The sequence below is a fragment of the Hyperoodon ampullatus genome (assembly GCF_949752795.1).
Source record: "Hyperoodon ampullatus genome assembly, chromosome: 6".
Classification (NCBI taxonomy): Eukaryota; Metazoa; Chordata; class Mammalia; order Artiodactyla; family Ziphiidae; genus Hyperoodon; species Hyperoodon ampullatus.
The window spans coordinates 28,373,242-28,393,644 of record NC_136919.1 but is presented as its reverse complement, the minus strand read 5'-3'; positions in this window follow the sequence as shown (position 1 = coordinate 28,393,644).

Sequence of the window (20,403 nt, the reverse complement as noted above, 5' to 3'; positions counted from 1 at the left end):
AGACCTAAATGTAAGACCAGACACTATAAAACTCTTACAGGAAAACATCAGCAGAACACTCTATGACATAAATCACAACAAGATCCTTTTTGACCCACCTCCTAGAAAAGGAAATAAAAACAAAAATAAACAATTGGGACCAATGAAACTTAAAAGCTTTTGCACAGCAAAGGCAAACATAAGCAAGATGAAAAGACAACCCTTAGAATAGGAGAAAATACTTGCAAAAGAAGCAACTGACAAAGAATTAATCTCTAAAATATACAGGCAGTTCATGCAGCTCAATAACAAAAAAACAAACAACCCTATCCAAAAATGGGCAGAAGATCTAAAAAGACATTTCTCCAAAGAAGATATACAGATTGTCAACAAACACATGAAAGGATGCTAAATACCACTTATCATTAGAGAAATGCAAATCAAAACTACAATGAGGTATCACCTCACAGCGGTCAGAATGGCCAACGTCAAAAAATCTACAAACAAATGCTGGAGAGAGTGTGGAGAAAAGGGAACCCTCTTGTACTGTTGGTGGGAATGTCAATTGATACAGCCAATATGGAGAACAGTATGGAGGTTCCTTAAAGAACTAAAAATAGAACTACCATATGACCCAGCAATCCCACTACTGGGCATACATATACCCTGAGAAAACCATAATTCAAAGAGTCATGTACCACAATGTTCATTGCAGCACTATTTACAATAGGCAGGACATGGAATCAACCTAAGTGTCCACTGACAGATGAATGGATAAAGAAGATGTGGCACATATATACAATGGAATATTACTCAGCCATAAAAAGAAACGAAGTTGAGTTATTTGTAGTGAGATGGATGGACCTAGAGTCTGTCATACAAAGTCTAGGAATAAAGACGCAGATGTAGAGAGTGGAGCTGAGGACACGGGGAGGGGGAAGGATAAGCTGGGATGAAGTGAGAAAGTGGCATGGACATATATACACTACCAAATGTAAAACAGATAGCTTGTGGAAAGCAGCTGCATCACACAGGGAGATCAGCTCGGTGCTTTGTGACCACCTAGAGGGGTTGGATAGGGAGTGTGGGAGGGAGACACAAGAGGGAGGGAATATGGGGATATATGTATACATATAGCTGATTCACTTTGTTATATAGCAGAAACTAACACAACATTGTAAAGCAGTTATACTCCAATAAAGATGTTTAAAAAAATAAAAGGAATTTTAAATGTATTTCTCTTATTAATGTATAGTGTCATATTAGCTGTAACATATTTTGAATATTGCCCCTGATCATTCTCAGATACAAGCAAATCCTATTAAGTCAGAATTTTGTAAAAGGAACTGCTTTTCTACTTTTCACACTCTGGACACCAAATTCTTGACTGTGATTACCACTTAGTACCTACCCAGTGATGATTTACCTACCTATAAAAATAGTTGAGGGATATTTAACTTTGGGACTTCATATTTTTTAAAAGAAGACACTCATGGGGAAATAACACCATTAACTAAGAATGATGAAACATGCAATGAGGAAAGAACTATAAAGATGTCAAAATAAACGTAAACTATAAAACACTGTGATCAACATTAACTCATAATCCATCTTTAGCAGGAAACTGGTGAAATCATTACATTAGCTATCTGTTGGTACAGGAAGTATGTCTCTTTTATTCTGTCTACTATTTTGATTTCACCATAATGATTCACCGATCTTCTTCCACATTTTAAACTCTAATAATTAATTTTGGAGTTTGTTCAACTTCTTGTATCAAGGACTTAATAATAATTGCAGAGAATTCTGTCTCCTCTCAATTGCTCTTTTGTCAAAACTTAGCTAAATATAGAGTCTTTGTCAATTGTGTCTTTTAAGATTTTTCTTTCTCTCAGTTATGATCTGCATAATTGTTACCCCCAGTTACTGGGAGTAGTGGTTCTCAAATACTGGCCTACTGCATCAGAATCACTAGAGAATTTGTTTAAAATTCAGATTTCCAGACCAAACTCTCATAAAATGTTCTAGGTGGGACCTAGGAAACAGTAGTTTAGTAAGATGTCCAGACTCAAAATCAAAAGCACAGCCAGATTTGGGAAACTGATTAGAGAAAGGTTGCCCTTGCTACCTGGTGAGGCTGAACACTGCTCTTTTTTGCCTCTCCTAAGTTCTTTGGGATATTCCTGTTACTACAACTATCGGGTGGGGAATGGGAAAGGGTTCAAAACCTCACTCTGAATTTTGATAAATAGATGTATTTTTTAGATTTAAACATGGTATCAACTCAATGTGAAAAAGTTCAGTCCCTAAAATGCAGAAATTTTTATTATGTTTCTTCCTCAGAAACATCATCATACCTCCTGTGATTGCAATCACTTCAGTTTTACTGTATATTTCACATTCATTCTCAGGTAACTAACTTAGATAACTCAGGGACAGGACAATGAAAAACTATTAGGAAAACTGTAGAATAACCAAATTAAAGCATGAAGTATCATGCCCAAGCATTGATGAGGCTGGTGATCATCAGACAGAAGCAAAAGGAAGAGTTCTGAATTCCAACCAGATTTGAGCAATCAGATGTGAATCTGAGGTCAGAGGAGGCAACGGGTCATGAATTCGACAAGTCCTGCAAAGTGGGTCTTAAAACAGAAGTCTAAGGTCAGCAGAAAGCAGGAAAGGGTTAAGTCCATGGTTTTAGGCAAGGCTGGAGAGATCAGCAGAACCTTGAAGGTCAAAACAAATACAGAATCCAACAGCTTAGAGAATTTGAAGCAGTGGCATTCCTGAGTAGAACCAGAAAAGAAGCTCTGAGCCTAAGGCAGTGAGTGACTTTCTCTGCTCATATGGTTCTCTACCTCCTGTTGGATACACGTGGCACTGAGACCACAGGTGTATAATCACTGACAGAGGATGTTTGGAGACTTGAAAGGTAAATATGTACCTGACTGAAGTAAGAGCAAAAGTGTGACAGTTCCTGGTCGCTCTTAAACATTAAAAGTGCCCAGCAGGCAATTCATTCTACCTTGTTTATTAATTCCTTCCCTGTACCTCACAATGTACAAATGCAAGTTCTGGCCCCTGCCTCCTGTATGTTTATAATATATAAAAGACCTGGGGAAATCTTTCAGCTCAAGTTTTTTAGGCAGCTTAATTCCTCATTAGCTTTCATAAAGCTCAATTCACTAGGTCAAACTCTGTTGTTGAAATTAAAATAGTCTAACCAGTAAAAGGTTCTAAGCATCCACTTGAATAAGAAAATGGAAGTTGTTAGTGGGAGGCATGGACTTCTCAGCCCTCACAACAATGTAGGATAAAAAACAAAAACTAAACTGTGACCTTGCATAAGTCTTTGAATATCTCTAGGCCTCAGTGTCCTCCACTGCAAAATCAAGAGGATAGCACTGCCCAGTATTTGGCCAGTATTTTCTTTTAATTAAATGAGTATCTAATTCCATGAGTATCTAATTCCAAATACTCATATTTTGATGACACAGAGAGCAAAAACATTCATAAAAATGGACAAAATTTTAACAGTTATGTAGTTTTTAAAAAGAGTAAATAAGAACCAGGACTGGAGAAAATACAGTCAAAATTTCTCCAAAGAAGATATACAGATTGCCAACAAACACATGAAAGAATGCTCAACATCATTAATCATTAGAGAAATGCAAATCTTTTTGTAATATGTATTTTCTTCTTTCCAGTTGCACAAAAACATTAGAGAAATTATAAGTAGTGTTAAATTTGATACCGATTGATAACTGACCCTGTATCTAAGTACAGGGTCAGTTCTGCTTTTGATAAGCAAATTCCCAAGGAACATATGGATATAGAAGTAAAACAAGGCAAAGAACCATATCACTCCTGCCTAGACCTCTATTCCACAGTCCAACTGAGGACTCTATTGAACTAGTGTGAGCCTTGAGAAGAACCTCAGATATCTGCCTATCCAAATGATTCTGAGAGGCTTGGAACCAAAGGTAGCTGAAAGGCTTTGCTTATTTCTATATCCATGGTCAACGAAATCTCTATATTCTTACCTTCTTACCTCTCCAATGCAAGTAAAGACCAATAAATAGCACATGACCAAGTGAAAATAAAGAAGCTAGAGAATTACTGCCAGTGCCTTGAGTATAGCAGGTATAGTATACACACTCAGACATACTCAGTGCTTTCACAGGCAGAAATGTAGCTCACATGTAGGAAAAAGAAAAATTATACTGAGAAATGACAGCTGAAAGTGTTCAACCCTTAGCCCTTGCTGAAAATGTTCCCCAATAGAGTATCTCAGAACGATAATTATTGGAAATACAGTCAACAAATTTATTCCTAGTTAATAATTATTTGTATTTAATTTCTGTTGAAATGACTGGTGTGATTTGTCTCCTGATTGGACCCTGACTGATAGAGTACAGATGGTATTTAAGCCATGAGGCTAGGTGGCATCACTAAAAGAGTATATAGATAAAGAAGCCAAGAGTTCCAAAGAGTGAGCTTTGGAGCACTCCAACTAACTGACAGGTTTCAGGAAATGAGAAGAAAAAACAGCAAAAAAAAAAAAAAAAAAGACAAGAAAATATTAGCAACTAGGGAAGTAGAAGGAAAATAGACGATGTGATACTCTAGAAGACAAGTGAAAACAGTCTTTCAAGGAAGACAGATTGATCAATGTAGGCAAAGTGGAGATCATTGGTAACCTACAAAATGATGGAGGAAAAGACTTGATTAGTACATGTTTAAAAGATATCAGAAATCATGATATTAATGCCAGATATTGTTGAATTCAGGGGAAATGTATAAAATTAGGAAAACAGAGTGCTTTAAAAATTTTTAATGCTCAATTTATAGTGAAGGATTAAGTTATTAATATTTACACCAAATAACATTAAAAAGCAAAAATTACAGAAGATAAAAAGATCAACAGAAGTATTTAAAATAATGCGTCTCAGCTCATGGTAGCTTAACTAGACAAAATGCATTGTTTAAAATTAAATGTCATAAATGAAAAGTATATGTAATTGATACATATATAAAATTCTATACCTTAGATATAAGTAATATACCTTCTTCAAGTGTTCATGAAAGTCACAAAAATTGATTATATATTCAACAACCAAAAAACTTCAATAAATTCCAAAATTTAGAAAGAGTACAGGTAACATTCTCTGATCATGACAAAACCAAGAACAAAAATTCCTCCAACTGGCATGCTACACTAGTGCTTCTCATCAATATTTCCAGTATTTCTACTTTTTGTCATTCCGTGATGCAATAGGACTGTATTTCTCTACACCCTTGAATGTAGGCATGGTGTTGTGACTTGAATTAGCCAATAAAATGTGAGCAGAAGTATTTAAGGTGCTATTCTCTATTTCTCTCCAACTTGTGCTGCAGTGACTGGCAACATTTCAGATGGTTCTGAGTAAGCATTAATGGAACACAGCCCTTGACTGACCCTAATGACCATGAAGTTAGTGCTAATCTATTCTGAATTGACTGAAACAAACACTTGAATGAAACTAAAAAGTCAAATTGAAATTATAGAATATATGCAGGAAAAAAATAACAAAAACGTTGTATATCAAAAGCTAAGAAAATACACTTTGTTAAAAGTTATGCTTTAAGTACACATAAAAATGTTCAAGAAGAGCCTTTCTTCTAGAGTGCTGCCATTAATATGACCCAGTTTCAAAACTCGAAGTATCCCTTCCTCTTCCAAAATTCACATGTCCAGGAATTAAAATCCTATTGGCCCAGCTTGGGATTAAATAACACAGGCATGGCCTTTTAAGCTTTTAAAGCCCTCCATTGTATTTTTAGGCCATTTCCGGAGGGGAAAAGTTATTTTATTACATTTTACCACTTGACTACCTACTGCCTACAATGACTCAACTGTCTAGATTCTAGACTCAGCGAACAGCGGCACCAAGACAAAGTTGCTAGATGGAAGATTACTACATGATGTTCAGTTGTCTTCCATGAGAAAGTACTTGGCATTAGTTATACAGGACAGGGCTATCAGTTGAATAGGAAAGTAAATAACATACATGGAAAAGTGTACGTTCTATGACAGTTTCTACCAGAATTGTCATGAATTCTAAACTAAGAGTCTATAAACTGATCAAGCTTTTTTATAATGCTAATTTCCTGTGTACATTCTATGGGAAGAGAAATTGTGTTGGTGGAGATAAGTATGAGGAGAAGCAACCTGCAATTCTTTGAATTAATCAGGTAGGTCATATTGTCCCAACTTTGTTTTGGCACTGTTGTATGTCGTAACTCCTAAAACCACTACAAATGTCCGGCGCAGGTTTTCCAAGCTTCCTCTCTTGTCCTCTCCATCCAGACAGAGGATTTTCATCTGACTTGACTCCTGCCTTTAATGGGACAAAAGCCAATTTAATTCAGCAAGGCCCACTCTTTAAGCAGCTTCCAGAGCAGAATATGTACTCCAAAAGGCGTCATAGACATCACTAAACCCTCTTCAGTGGCAAGAGCAGGGGGAAAAAAGAGCATCCAGATGGCTACGCTGGAAGTCTTTTCTCTCTTCTGGAACTACCCAGGGATGGATTTCTGATCAAATGAATGCTACTGGACTCCTTTCAATGCATTAAATGTAATTAGTTGTTAATTGTTATCGCTAAAGGACTCTGCTGAGTGGCTATCAGGGTACCATCTGGACAGCTCATCACATTCACTGGGGAAACACTGAAATCTCCATCCAAAAATGTGTGTCACTTGAAGACATTTACAATACTTGTCAAAAACCCTTGTATCCACTGGGAAACTTGTTCACAGATGGCTGATATTAAAGACAGAAATGCTCTTTTTGGGTCAAAATTCCACTTCATAGCAATATTTGTACTTCTTTAAAACAATCAGTTTTGAATGAGGATAAAGAGTAACATGTTTTCTTACATCTTTAACAACACTATCTATATCATCTGTTGCATGTGGTTGCAAACCACAGAAAATTACATAATAATCTGAAGCAAAAAGAGAATTTATTGGAATGATATTAGAAGATTGGAGGACCAGGCTTGAAAACTTGACAGGTACCAAGTGAGTTCTGGAGGGCTACGCAGAAGATAACCAGGGAAGGTCACATCATGCTAATAATTATTGTATTGTGCTATCACTTGCAAAAGATTCAAAGCCCTACAAGATAATATCTGTTGGCCAAGCCTGTGTCTTAGCTTTACCATCTGATTTTACTGGTATGAAAAGAGAAAGGAGACATATCTCCTTTAGTTCATACAGTAGAATATAAGTACTGCCTTCAAGCAAAAGGTCTCCAAATTAATATGAGTACAACTAAGAAGCTTGCCTAGAAGGTGAACATCCCAAAGGTGGCTAAACTATTTTACCACAAATCAAACCCCTCCATGACAGCTTTAAAAAAAAAACTGTCTTCCAATTATGTTTGGAAAACCATGTATGATCCAGTCATTAACCAAATTTATATGCACATTCTGTTAAGAGGGTCATTATAGGGAAATCTTGGGAATTGTAGATGAAGTGGTACTTTCCTTGGCTTTTGAGACTAATATCATAAATGGGAAAAAAAAAGTTCTTCTCCACGAGAGAATACTGGTTTAAGTGGACCATTTTTTGACACCTAATGGTGTTTTTAAAGTTTCATTAATTATTTATTCCACAGGCATCTATTAAGTTATTTATGTGTCACTGTGTAAGGTGACGGTGGGTGGTCACAAAATAGTATTTAGCACTGTCTCTACTTAGTCTAATTGGGAAACTAACATATATCTACCCAAAACAATTAGTAAATAAGATAATGTAAATAATATACTTTGATGAAAGTCAGTTAAAATTCTATATATCCTTAAATAACAAGGTTCTACTGTATAGCCCAGGGAACTATATTCAGTATCTTATAACTTACAATGGAAAAGAATCTACTATATATATATTTGAATCACTTTGTACACCGGAAACATCATAAATCAACTATACTTCAATAAATAAAAAAACTGAAGACCAAAATTTAAAAATTCTATATATCCTGATGCTTACTTAATATTCAATTCTCAACAAGTGTTCTTGGGCCTAGAAAATAGATATGGCAGGAAAGCCAATTTTGTCCTTCCCATCTGTTATGTAATATGCCCAAATGTTACAAATTTGCTCCTTTTACCCAGATATTTAGATATATCTTATCTAGTTCTAGCAACCTATATGCTCCTCCCTTTTCCTCTTGTTAACTCCAGTTCATCCTTCAAGATTCAACTCAGATGTACCTCCTGTAGGAAGCATTTCCTTATACACACTCCACAGATGCTTAATCTGTGTTCTGAACATCCTGTTGCATGTGGTCTTAATGGCACCATACCCTAATCACTCAGGAAATTTATTCCCACCCCTGCTCCCCTACTTCACTTCACTTCACCTACCCTTTGAAAAGGAGGAAGAGTACCAACGGGGGTCAAGGACAAAATGAAATTCTCAGGGACATACATGTAAACCAGAAAACCATGGAATGACATTTACATTTGGGGAGTGGGGGGGTGAATAAAAGAATTATAAAAAGAATTTGACGAGAAAATATTGACCTTTGGAGACTTGGCAGGACCCAGAAGTTCTGAACAAGTTAAATAATGACTCCTCAGCAGAATCCAACATTTCCCTTCTTTAGCAAGCTTAGCTGATTATCAAACGCACTATGGCAAGACTTGTGAATTAACATTATTATGGTATCTCAGTGTGGAATAGATAGGAAAAGATTCAGGCTCTGCACTTCTATGGTAACAGAGTAACACTGGGGCCTACAGTAAACATTCCTGCAAAATAGATGTATCAGTCACAGTCACACTCATCAGTGATTTTAACAGAGATTTAATAAAAAGAACTAATAAATAGGATAAAAGAGGTAAAAAGGCAAAAAGTAAACAGAGAGGTATCACAGAAATGGCAACTAAAAGAAGTAGCTACTGCCCTACGGTTCTAAGAAATTAGAAGCTTAGAAGAAAGATCCTGAAAAACTGGATGTACATCTCCAAGAAGGAGCCACTGCCACATGGCACTGGTACCTCAGGAATACAGAAGAGGACCTGGCAGAGCTAGGACTCAGACTTACAGGAGGGACACCAGCTGGCTAGTGCTGGTAATCTGGAAAGATCCAATGATGCTGGTACAGGGAGTACGAAAAAGAAAATGGAACTCGGAACCACCTGCTGCTACTGGAACCAAATGCCACATTCTAAATGAAGTACCATCGCTAGGATGACTCTGATGGGATCAGGAAACAAAAAAAGAAAGAACAAGCCCCATTTCCTCCTTCAGCCTTCCAATTTCTCTCTAGTTCCCCATCTTTATAGTGCCTAATAGGAGTCAGCATCCAAAAGAGACTGTAGTTTACAGGGTCCCAACCACAGTATTACAAAGCCGAAGCTGGGAGATAAGCACTTGGCAATCAGTAGGGAAGGCAGTGGGCAGGAAAGGAATCTCCAGGTAAAGTTAGGTGTCAATTCCTCTCCTTTCTGTCCCTTTTTAGATTTTAGACTCTCTTAAGGTTTTCAAGACTTCTGAGGATCATACTCTCATGATCCTTACAGTTATACTTTTTTATCAGACCTCTGACATGAACCAACTTGTCCATCCATCAGAGGATGGCCTCTAAGTTGCTTCTAAACTGTCAACTTGTTCATTTTCTGTTGCCCTCCTGATTAAAAAAAAAATTCATAGAAAGTGACTAATTTTTTGCTTCTTTTATCACCCTAACTTCTGATCCAATTAGGAAAACTTTTTTTTAAATGTCAATTTCCCTTTAATTCTCAGGAACAGGGCTTCCTTGATCTTGTCTGGAAATGTAGGGACCCATTCCACTCTGAAAAATGTCTGACCTTCTAGATAAAAAATTAACACACTATACAGGGAATAATGAGTCCCATCTCCAGGCAACCATGAGCCGTCAGTCACAATTAGCTTTCAGATACATTTATCAACCTTTATTCTTAAAAAGTTTTTTTTTCATCTCTGTGTACCCTTTCTAAGCAGCGTTAACCAATACAGACAAAAATGAAAGGTAAGTTTTCCAAGAGCCTCATAACGCTGCACTCCAGCTGAGTACCAAGCACAGTTTTATTAGTGAAATAATGATGAATGGTTTTTTACACACCTAAGCACAGCACTGAGTTAAAATCAATACTGCATGACTCACTTTTAAAACTCTTCTGACAGTTCTACCCTGTAGCTTGGCCTTCAGCCTGTCTTGTCTTTATGGGCTATCAGGTTTGTTCAGGGATCTCCAACAAGCAGCAGCCCCTAGTACCTGCAGCTTAGTGGCTCATGATGGAGGAAACATTCTTTCCTGCCTTTGAATATACTAAAGCAATTTCTCCTCCTCTGATTTTTATAGCTCACATCCAGTTGGTCAGTCATATCTGCAATGAAAGGAAAATTGCTTTGGGGAAGTGACATGGTCTGCTTAGAGTGAAACAATCAACATAAGAAAGATCCTATATAGCTTATTCTCTCTCAATTTTTGGAAAACATCTTTCACACTTCCCCTCAAAAATTGAACAATATAAAATTAACTTTTACAATGACAACCTTAGGCACCATGTTAGACACAGTAAAATAAATAGTCTTAAAATTCAAAGACTTCTGACAATCAAGTAGGAATAACACTTTTTCTTTCTCATTCAACATTTTAATTTAACCTAGGAGAGATAAATGTCTATAACCCTTCCCCTTAATTTTGTAAGTGCTCTGTGATTGCTTTAATGAACAAAATACTGCAGAATTGACACCGTAGCTGTTTCTCAGCCCAGACGTTATGAAACTGACAGATCTACTCTCTCTCTCGGAACACTCACTCCTTTTTATTGATATAATTTACATAAAACATTGTGTAAGTTGCAGGCACATGAGTTGTGTTGATTTGATATATTTATATATTGCAGTATGACTACCACCTTAGCATTAGCTAACACCTCTATCACATCATATAATTATCATTTCTTTTTTGTAGTGAGAACTTTTAAGATCTAGTCTGTTAGCAGTTTTGAAGTATGTAATACAGTATTGTAGGCTACAGTCACAATGCTGTGCTCCAGAATTTATTCATCCTCTAGTTGCCAATTTGTACCCTTTAACAAGATCTTCCCAATTCCCCTCACCCCCAGTCCCTGGTAACCACCATTCTACTCTCTGTTTCTATGAGTTCAACTTTTTTAGATTTCACATATAAATGAGAATATATAATACTGAAATCCTCACTCTTAAAAACTAGATACCATGCTGTGAGGAAGCTCAAGTGACCCCATGTAGAAGCCCACAAAGAGAAACTGATAATCCAAAAATTTATATGGAAACACAAAAGACCCAGAATTCCCAAAGCAATCCTGAGGAAAAAGAACAAAGCTGGAGGCATAACCCTCCCAGACGTCAAACAATACTACAAAGCTACAGTAATCAAAACAGTGTGGTACTGGCACAAAAACAGACATGTGGATGAATGGAACAGAACAGAGAGAGCCCAGAAATAAACCCACACACCTATGGTCAATTAATCTTCAACAAATGAGGCAAGAATGTACAATGGAGAAAAGGCAGTCTCTTCAGCAAGCAGTGTTGGGAAAGCTGGACAGCTGCATGTAAATCAATGAAATTAGAACAACACCCTCATATCATACACAAAAATAAACTCAAAATGGCTTAAAGACTTAAATATAAAACATGACACCATAAAATTCCTAGAAGAGAACATAGGCAAAACATTCTCTGACATAAATCGTAGCAATGTTATCTTAGCTCAGTCTCTCCACGTAACAGAAATAAAAGCAAAAATAAACAGATCAGACCTAATCAAACTTACAAGCATTTGCACAGCAAAGGAAACCAAAAAACAAACAAAAAAAAACCCCGAAAAGACAACCTACAGACTGGGAGAAAATATTCACAAGCAATGCTACCGACAAGGGCTTAATTTCCAAAATATACAAACAGCTCATAAAACTCAATTACACAAAAACAAAAAACCCAATCAAAAAATAGGCAGAAGGCCTAAATAGACATTTCTCCAAAAAAGACATATAGGTGGCCAATAGACCTACGAAAAAATGCTCAACATCGCTAATTATTAGAGAAATGCAAATCAAAACTACAATGAGGTACCACATACCACCAGTCAGAATGGCCATCATCAAAAAGTCTACAAATAACAAGTTCTGGAGAGGGTGTGGAGAAAAGAGAACCTTCCTAATCTGTTGGTGGGAATGTAAATTGGTACAGTCACTATGGAAAACAGTATGGAGGTTCCTTAAAAAACTAAAAATAGAGTTGCCATATGATCCTGCAATCCCACTCCTGGGTGTATATTCAGAGAAAACTATAACTCGAAAAGATACATGCACCCCATGCTCGTAGTAGCAATATTTACAATAGCCAAGACATGGAAGCAACGTAAATGTCCATTGACAGATGAATGGATAAAGAAGATGTGGTATATGTATATACACAATGGAATATTACTCAGCCATAAAAAAGAATGAAATAATGCCATTTGCAGCAACATGGATGGACCTAGAGATTATCATACTAAGTGAAGGAAATCAGACAGATAAGACAAATATATGATATCACTTATATGTGGACTCTAAAAAATGATACAAATGAACTTCTTTACAAAACAGAAATAGACTCACAGCCATAGAAAACAAACTATAGTTACCAAAGTGGAAAGGGCGGGGAGGGATAAATTAGGAAATTTGGATTAACAGATACAAACTACTATATGTAAACTAGATAAACAACAAGGACCTACTGTACAGTAATGGAACTATATTTGATATCTTGTAATAACCTATAATGGAAAAGAATCTGAAACTATATATATTATATCTGAATCACATTACTGTATACCAGAAACTAATACAATGTTGTAAATCAATTATACTTCAGTAAAGAAAAAGAAGAACTGAGGTCCCAGACTGAAGTCCTGCTGAGTTCCCAGATAATAGTTGGCACCAACTTCCCAGTCATGAGTGAGCTATCTTATAAGTGGATCTTCTGGCCCCAAGGGAACTTGATTCTTGACCTACAAAATCATGAGCAAAATAAAATTTCTGTTTTGAGAGAGTATATTTTGGGATAGTTTAACAGTCAGTAGGCACCCACTGTAACGGGTTCTACTGTCTCACATGAAATATTCTGAGGTTCTCACGACTGAGGTTCTTAGTCCAGCACACTAATAACACCCTTTACTTTTTGCCCCACCGCACACATATTCCCCCCTTTGAGTAACATATATTCTTAAATAGGGAAAAGACGTTGATATACAGAAGTACATTATAAGACAGAAAATTCTAAGTTCCACGTCTGATGATTTACCCCCATGTGAGCAGCTATCTCTGGAAGGGGGCCTGGCAGCCATTGCCTTATGCTTCTTCTCTTCTTTCTTCCTCTTCTCCCTCAGCCATTGTGCCCTTCTCACGCTTTCCCACCTCATCTCTATATTTTATCCCAACAAATACAGAATGAAAACTATGGCCTCGCAGAGGGAGGACAGAGCAGGAAAAGGAAGGCCAAACCACCAGAAATAATCCTTCATCAGACACAAAGCATTGTTCTCTGTCTGTGTTCACAGCTCCTGGCCCACTTCTTCAGCTACTGTAGTGAAAACCATTTAAGTAAAAGTTGCAACCCTACTGACACACTCCATAACCCCCTTCCTGATTTGTTTTCCTACAAAGCACTTATTGACAGATAACATACTGCTTACTTACCTATGTGACTTGCTTATTTCTGACCCCCTAATAAAATGCAAGTTCCATGAGAACAGGAATAGTTGTCTGTTTTAGTCACTAATATATCTCTATCCCTTAGAATAGAGCCAGGCCTATGTAAGTTTCCCAGTAAAATTTGTTAAATGATTATTGTTAAATGCGCTTAAATAGATTACCCTCAGAACATATCATTGTTGATATTGGAAAAATGTGCTCAAAAATCCAAGGGCCTACTTTTAAAATTTAGCTTTCAGAGAACACTCTACTTAGAAATAGTAGATTCATTTTCTATTTATATTTGCAGCATCTAATTTTTAAAAAGTCAGCAGTGTAAAACTATTCCATAAATTAGTTATTATTATTTATTTAAATTAAATTTTTTTATTTTAAATTTTAAATTTTATTTTAAAATTTTATTATTATTTATTTAAATTTAAATTATTAGTTAAATTATTTCAAATACATAATTTTCTTCCTGGATTTTTCTCTGCCCTGACTTTGGTCAAGCCAAACTATTAATAATTTGCTAAGGAAAAAAATCTTGGCTGCTTGCTAATGAAAATTTTATGTAGTTAAATGATTTAAATGAACACAATCATGTGACTTTTTCCCATATCTACGTTTTAGAATTGGGCTTTTCTCTACCATATCTATCCATCTATCTATCTATCTATCTATCTGGCTGCACCAGGTCTTAGTTGCAGCATGTGGGATCTTTTAGTTGCAGCATGCGGGCTCTTACTTGGGGCATGCGGTATCTAGCTCCCTCACCAGGGATCAAACTTAGAACCCCTGCATTGGGAGAACGGAGTCTTAACCACTGGACAACCAGGGAAGTCCCCTACTGTATCCTTTTAAAATAATTATTTATAAGTGATAGGAACTTCTGAGCCATCGGACAAATAAATAGGTGACCACAATAAATTTATATCAGTTTGAACAACAAAAATTGACAGAATGACTTGAACACTTGGACGGATACTAGAAATAACTAACATCTACATCTCATCACTCTCTATGTCCTCATCTTCAATAAACCATTGATCTTTAAAAAAGTTCTAACTCTTATTTGTATATTGCTTCACAGTTTGCAAAACTCATTCACATACACTGTCCTATTCAATTCCCACAGTAACAATGAAGTATTTTATCAGTTAGCTACTGCTGTGTAACAATCCAACAGCAAACCTCAGTGACATAAAATAATAATCACTTATCTTTGCTTAAGAGCTGATGGCACTGGTTGCACAGTTCACCTGAGTTCAGCACAGCTCATTCATGCATCTGCAATCAGTGGCAGGTCACCTAAACAACTATGATTACCTTACCTTGATTCTCTCACAAGCCTTGGGCCTTAGATGGACAAAGTGAGCTGTCTTAACTCTGCTCTATATGACTCATCCCCTAGTTTTGGGCATGTTCTCATGATAAAGGGAGAGGAGCAAGAGAAAAGAAGGAGAAAATATGTTGTCATATTGTTTCCTTTGCTACTGTCCTATTGGTCAAAGAAAGTCACATGGTTGACCCTGGTGTTATAGTATGAGGGAAAAGATATTACAGCGATGCCATTAATTATGGTCATTAATGAGATCAGCTAACTACAAGCATGTGCTATTATTTTTGTTATTTTACACTTGAGGGGGTTAGATAATTCACCCAAATCAGCCACGTGGATGAGCCAGAAGCTCAGGTCTTCAGATTCCAAATATGTTCTTTCCTCTAACCATGTCTGGCCTATACATATACACTCATAGAAGCTGAATTTATTGCCTGTGGAAAGATAGAACCATTTCAAATTACTATGATGCCTCAGGTATTCCAAAAACAAAAGTTAGGATGTCAATCAGATTACTTACTCTTTTTGTAAACTGGATAAATGCAAATTCCATTAGTTCACACTAGTCTCTATTGTTTTTAATTACCAAATTGTTATTGAAACTTTGGGTGTGCATTGCTTATCCCTCCAGCTTAACTGCCACCTCCTTCCAGACAGAAATTCCATGTTATACATGTTGTACGTCTTTGTATTTCTCCCAGTGCCTGACACAGTGCTGATACAGATAGTAGGTATATCACTTGATTCATAAAGCTAGAAGAACATGATGTCAGCTGGATTGAGTTCTCTGTTACAGAAATTAAAATTAAAAGGAGAAACCAGGGATTTCCCTGGTGGCACAGTGGCTGGGAGTCCGCCTGCCAATGCAGGGGACATGGGTTTGGGCCCTGGTCCAGGAGGATCCCACATGCCGCAGAGTTGCTGGGCCCAAGGGCTGCAGCTTCTGGGCCTGCGCTCTGGGGCCCGTGAGCCCCAACTGCTGAGCCCGCGTGCCTCAACTGCTGAGGCCCGTTTGCCTGGAGCCTGTGCTCTGCAGCAGGGGAGACTGCTGCGGTGAGAGGCCTGAATGCCGCGATGAGGAGTAGTTCCCTCTCGACGCAGCTGGAGGAGGCCCACGCACAGTGACGGGGACCAGGTGCAGCCAAAAATAAATAAATAAATTTTAAAATAAAAAAGAGAAATCAAAATTGATTTGGGATTGACAAAAGGTAAGAGATGATTTACAACTAAGCTTACATAAGAAAAGAAAAATGGAATATATTTATGTTTTATTTTCAAATCTTTCATTCCAGTTAACATATTTACTTGCTCTGCCTCAAAGTTGAAAATCAGTTGAGGTGAACTGCCAAGAGCTAATTAGTGAACTAATTCTTTTATTCAGTGTAATAGTCATCACAAATATTGGGTTCAATGAGGTACTCATTTTTCCACTACAAAAATCAAATCCAGATTTTCTTTACTGCACTCTGAGAGATAACTGGATTAATGTCATTCCCTATGCTCTATAGCTCTTTAATTCAGTTACTTTATCAAACCTGGGAAAGGTAACTGTTGAAAGAAATGTGAGGTTTTGGCAAATATTTTTGCTTATGGGTAAGTTAGGGTGCCCCTTTTCCCATGTTGAGTTACCCTCAGAAATGGAAGAAGGGAACGTAATAATTTTCTGTGAAAACTCTGAACATGCCATTTTCTGTTAGCAGTGTAAGTTTTAGAGGAAAACACTAGATGATGCATGTTGTTTAGTTTCCACTGGCAAGACTCTCTAAAGAGAAAGGTAATGGAAAACTCTATGGTGCTGAAATATATGGTCATCAATTTCCACATTTCATTAAAAACTAAAATTCTTTCTTTAATGTTGGGTTTTAGATTTTCAGTTAGGAGCAACTTAAAGCCAAATCAAAGTATATTGGCACCTCAGAATTCTTGAAAAGAGGAACTCGTCTTCTTCATAAATAAGCCTCTCAAAAGGATCCAGTTCATAGTCAAGGCTAACTTCACTATTGAAGTAACAATTAAGTGGCTATAAATGTGAAGTATGTTTCACATCACCTGTAAATAGATTTATACTTTTTGAAACATATTGCAATAATGCCTGCGGGTAATACTATTTCCTTCTGACTTAGAATGGCACTGGCCGAATCGTTGCAGATATGAAAATGTTGATTGATAGTGTAACAGGCAAACCAAACTGCTACACAAAATTTGAGATAAGGGTAGATTCATTGGTAGATTATTTTTCAACTATAGGACAATGTAGACACTAGAATTTTGAGTTCAGAGTTATACTCAATCAATGTCAGTTTCTGAAAATAAAAAGCATAACCTCTCTGATGGTCATTTTATGTTTCAACTTGACTGGGCTAAGGGATTCCCAGGTAGGTGATAAGACATTGTTTCTGGGTGTTGTCTGTGACAACGTTTCTGGAAAAGATTAATTAGCATTTGAATCAGTAGACTGAGTAAAGGAGATCTGTCCTCACCAGGGTGGGCTGGCATCATCCAATCCACTGAGTGCCCAAATAGAACAAAAAGGCAGAGAAAGAGCAAATTCTCTCTCTCTTTTCTTGAACTGGGATGTCCATCTCCTCTTGCTCTTGGACATCAGAGCTCCTTATTCTCAGCCTTTGGACTCCAGGATTGAATTATATCACCAGCTTTCCTAGTTCTCCAGATTACAGATGGCAGATTGTGGGACTTCTTCCCCTCAATAACCATGTGAACCAATTTCCATAATAAGTCCGTTTTTTAAAATATCTATATGCATCCTGTTGGTTCTGTTTCTCAGGAGAACCCTAATACAACCACAAAGAAGAGTCTTTTCCGACACGCAGACTGACAGTAAATGACTCCTCCCTCTTTACAATAATAACGACACTCACACGAAATGCAGGAGCAGCTTCACTATGGAATAACACGGGCAACAGCACAGCCCTAAGATGTTTTCCTTCAGGACAAATTGTACTAACAAGCATTTGTGTATGTGAAAATTAGGCAAGGCTTAAAGGAAGTAAGATTTCCTCTAAGAATTTTTTTATGTATAACAACGAAGTATATTTTAAGTGACTGAAGTTCATTGTCACCAGATATATCTCATGGTAATAATGATGAGGCTGAAAAAGATGCCAAAAATTTGGTGGCATAATGATTACAACCAGCATGGTTTAATAAACTCTTAAGACTGGAAGTTAGAAGAATTGCGTGCTTCATCCCTACATGCCAACAATAAGCCTTAGGAAACTCATGTATACTATTTTGTTGTGGTTTTTCTCTCCAGCACAGTGGGTGGTTGGATTATATGATCCCTAAGTCCCTTCTGCCACTAGGACTCATTGAACTTCCTCTCTATGGATTTTGGGAAACCATACAGTGAACCTCATTATTGCCTTGCCTAATTATCATCATGCTATATTCTTTATGCTAGTTTTCATAAGTTATTTAATACCAGGGAATATTACCTCCTATTTGATTCAATATGATGATGTGGTTTTTAAGTCTCGAGCATTCATTTTAATTCCTTGGAGGAGAGCAATAGAAAAAGGACATTTCACACTTCAAATGATATTATATAAGGATTGTGTTGTTTTGTTTTTTTTTTTACAAAATCACAATTCTTACAAAGACAAATTACCCTTTGTAATGAAATATTAATATTCTTACAAAGACAAATTACCCTTTTAATGAAATATTAAAACACTTTTCAAATGATATTTTATTGCTAAAGATTATGTAACAAAAGTAGTACTTTCATAAACTGCTGGTAGATGATATAGATTAATACAAGCCTAGCAGGATGAAATTTGATAATCTGACCAACAGTCAGGAAAATGTTCAATACTTTATTTCAATATGGGCTATAGAGTTCGAGCAGTTCAGTCCTACAGATATAAGCAACTTAGAGCTCAAATCTGTATTATTGTATCATAATCTTTAAATGTGTTGAGAAGACAGAAAATGGGATCAAGGGTGAAATCGCAAACTCAGCACTTTGGCTCATGGATCTTAAAAGATGTTTCCCAGGGTTTCAGATCCAGGAGCTCAGATTGTTTAAACGGTTCTATTCAAAACAAGTCACTACACCTGAAGTCCAGTTCCAAAAAAGAAAAGGAAGGAACAAGAATAAATCAATATGTGGAAAAGGATATCTATTATTGTCTAAGTCTGAAGAAATAAGATATCAATTTATCAGCAATAAAATTCATTTGATTATACCAAAGAATAATGGTTTCCATGCTTATTTTGTTGTTGTTGTTGCTGATGATTATGATGCTAAGGGAAGAGTTCACCAAAAATTATAGCTGGCAGCTGGAAAATGGGGTGCTGTTAGTAGTCTCATGTCCAGGAATAAGATAACAGGTGTTTACCTAGTCCACCAGATGCCATCTCAGGATAAAGGGCTATGCCTATAGGAACTTTTTAAGATTTCAGACATGTATGTCTTCTTCGTGTGTTTTTTTTTTTTCTTTTTTCTTTTTTTTTTCCGGTGCGCGGGCCTCTCACTGTTGTGGTCTCTCCCGTTGTGGAGCACAGGCTCCGGACGCGCAGGCTCAGCAGCCATGGCTCATGGGCCTAGCCGCTCCGCGGCATGTGGGATCTTCCCGGACCAGGGTACGAACCTGCGTCCCCTGCATCGGCAGGCGGACTCTCAACCACTGCGCCACCAGGGAAGCCCCATGTGTTATTTTTTTATTTTCCCTTTTTCAGTATGATCAGCAAGCAGCTGACATATTAAAGCCAGCAGTTTCTAGTTGCCATCTTGGTACATGACAAGAAAATAAGTTGAGTGGAGAGGCCTACTGGGAAGGTTAGGGAGACAGTTTCACTTCATGGCCAGTCCTGGGGAGGCAGATACCCAAGGGGTAGAATGGATGACAGGCCAACTGCAAAGAAGAAATGGGGATAATCGAATCTGAAAAGTAGGAGGATTTAGCTGGAGAAAAGTTGGGGGAAGGGGAGATGCAGAGGAGTTTGGGAAGCTAAAAACGGCCACAGTGATTTTAGAAATTGATTTGAGATGAGTCCAGAAAATCAGTTTGCTAGAAAAGTGAAGTAGTTGTTTTTCTGCCAAAGTTTACGACTCTATTATTTGCACACATCCATATTAATATTCTTCCATTGCCATATTCCCACCAGGGACTCTTCCACTGTATCACACCTCCAGCACACACTGCTGAAAGTCAATTCCAGATTTAACCTCAAATGAACATGCTCACAATTTGAATTTGAAAAGCACTTGGGAGTGAGAATCATGAGGTTAATACAACATAAACTAGATAACCAACACTAACCTAATCTACATTTAGTAATTTAAACCTATTTCCCTTCCTTTTACTGACAACTAAG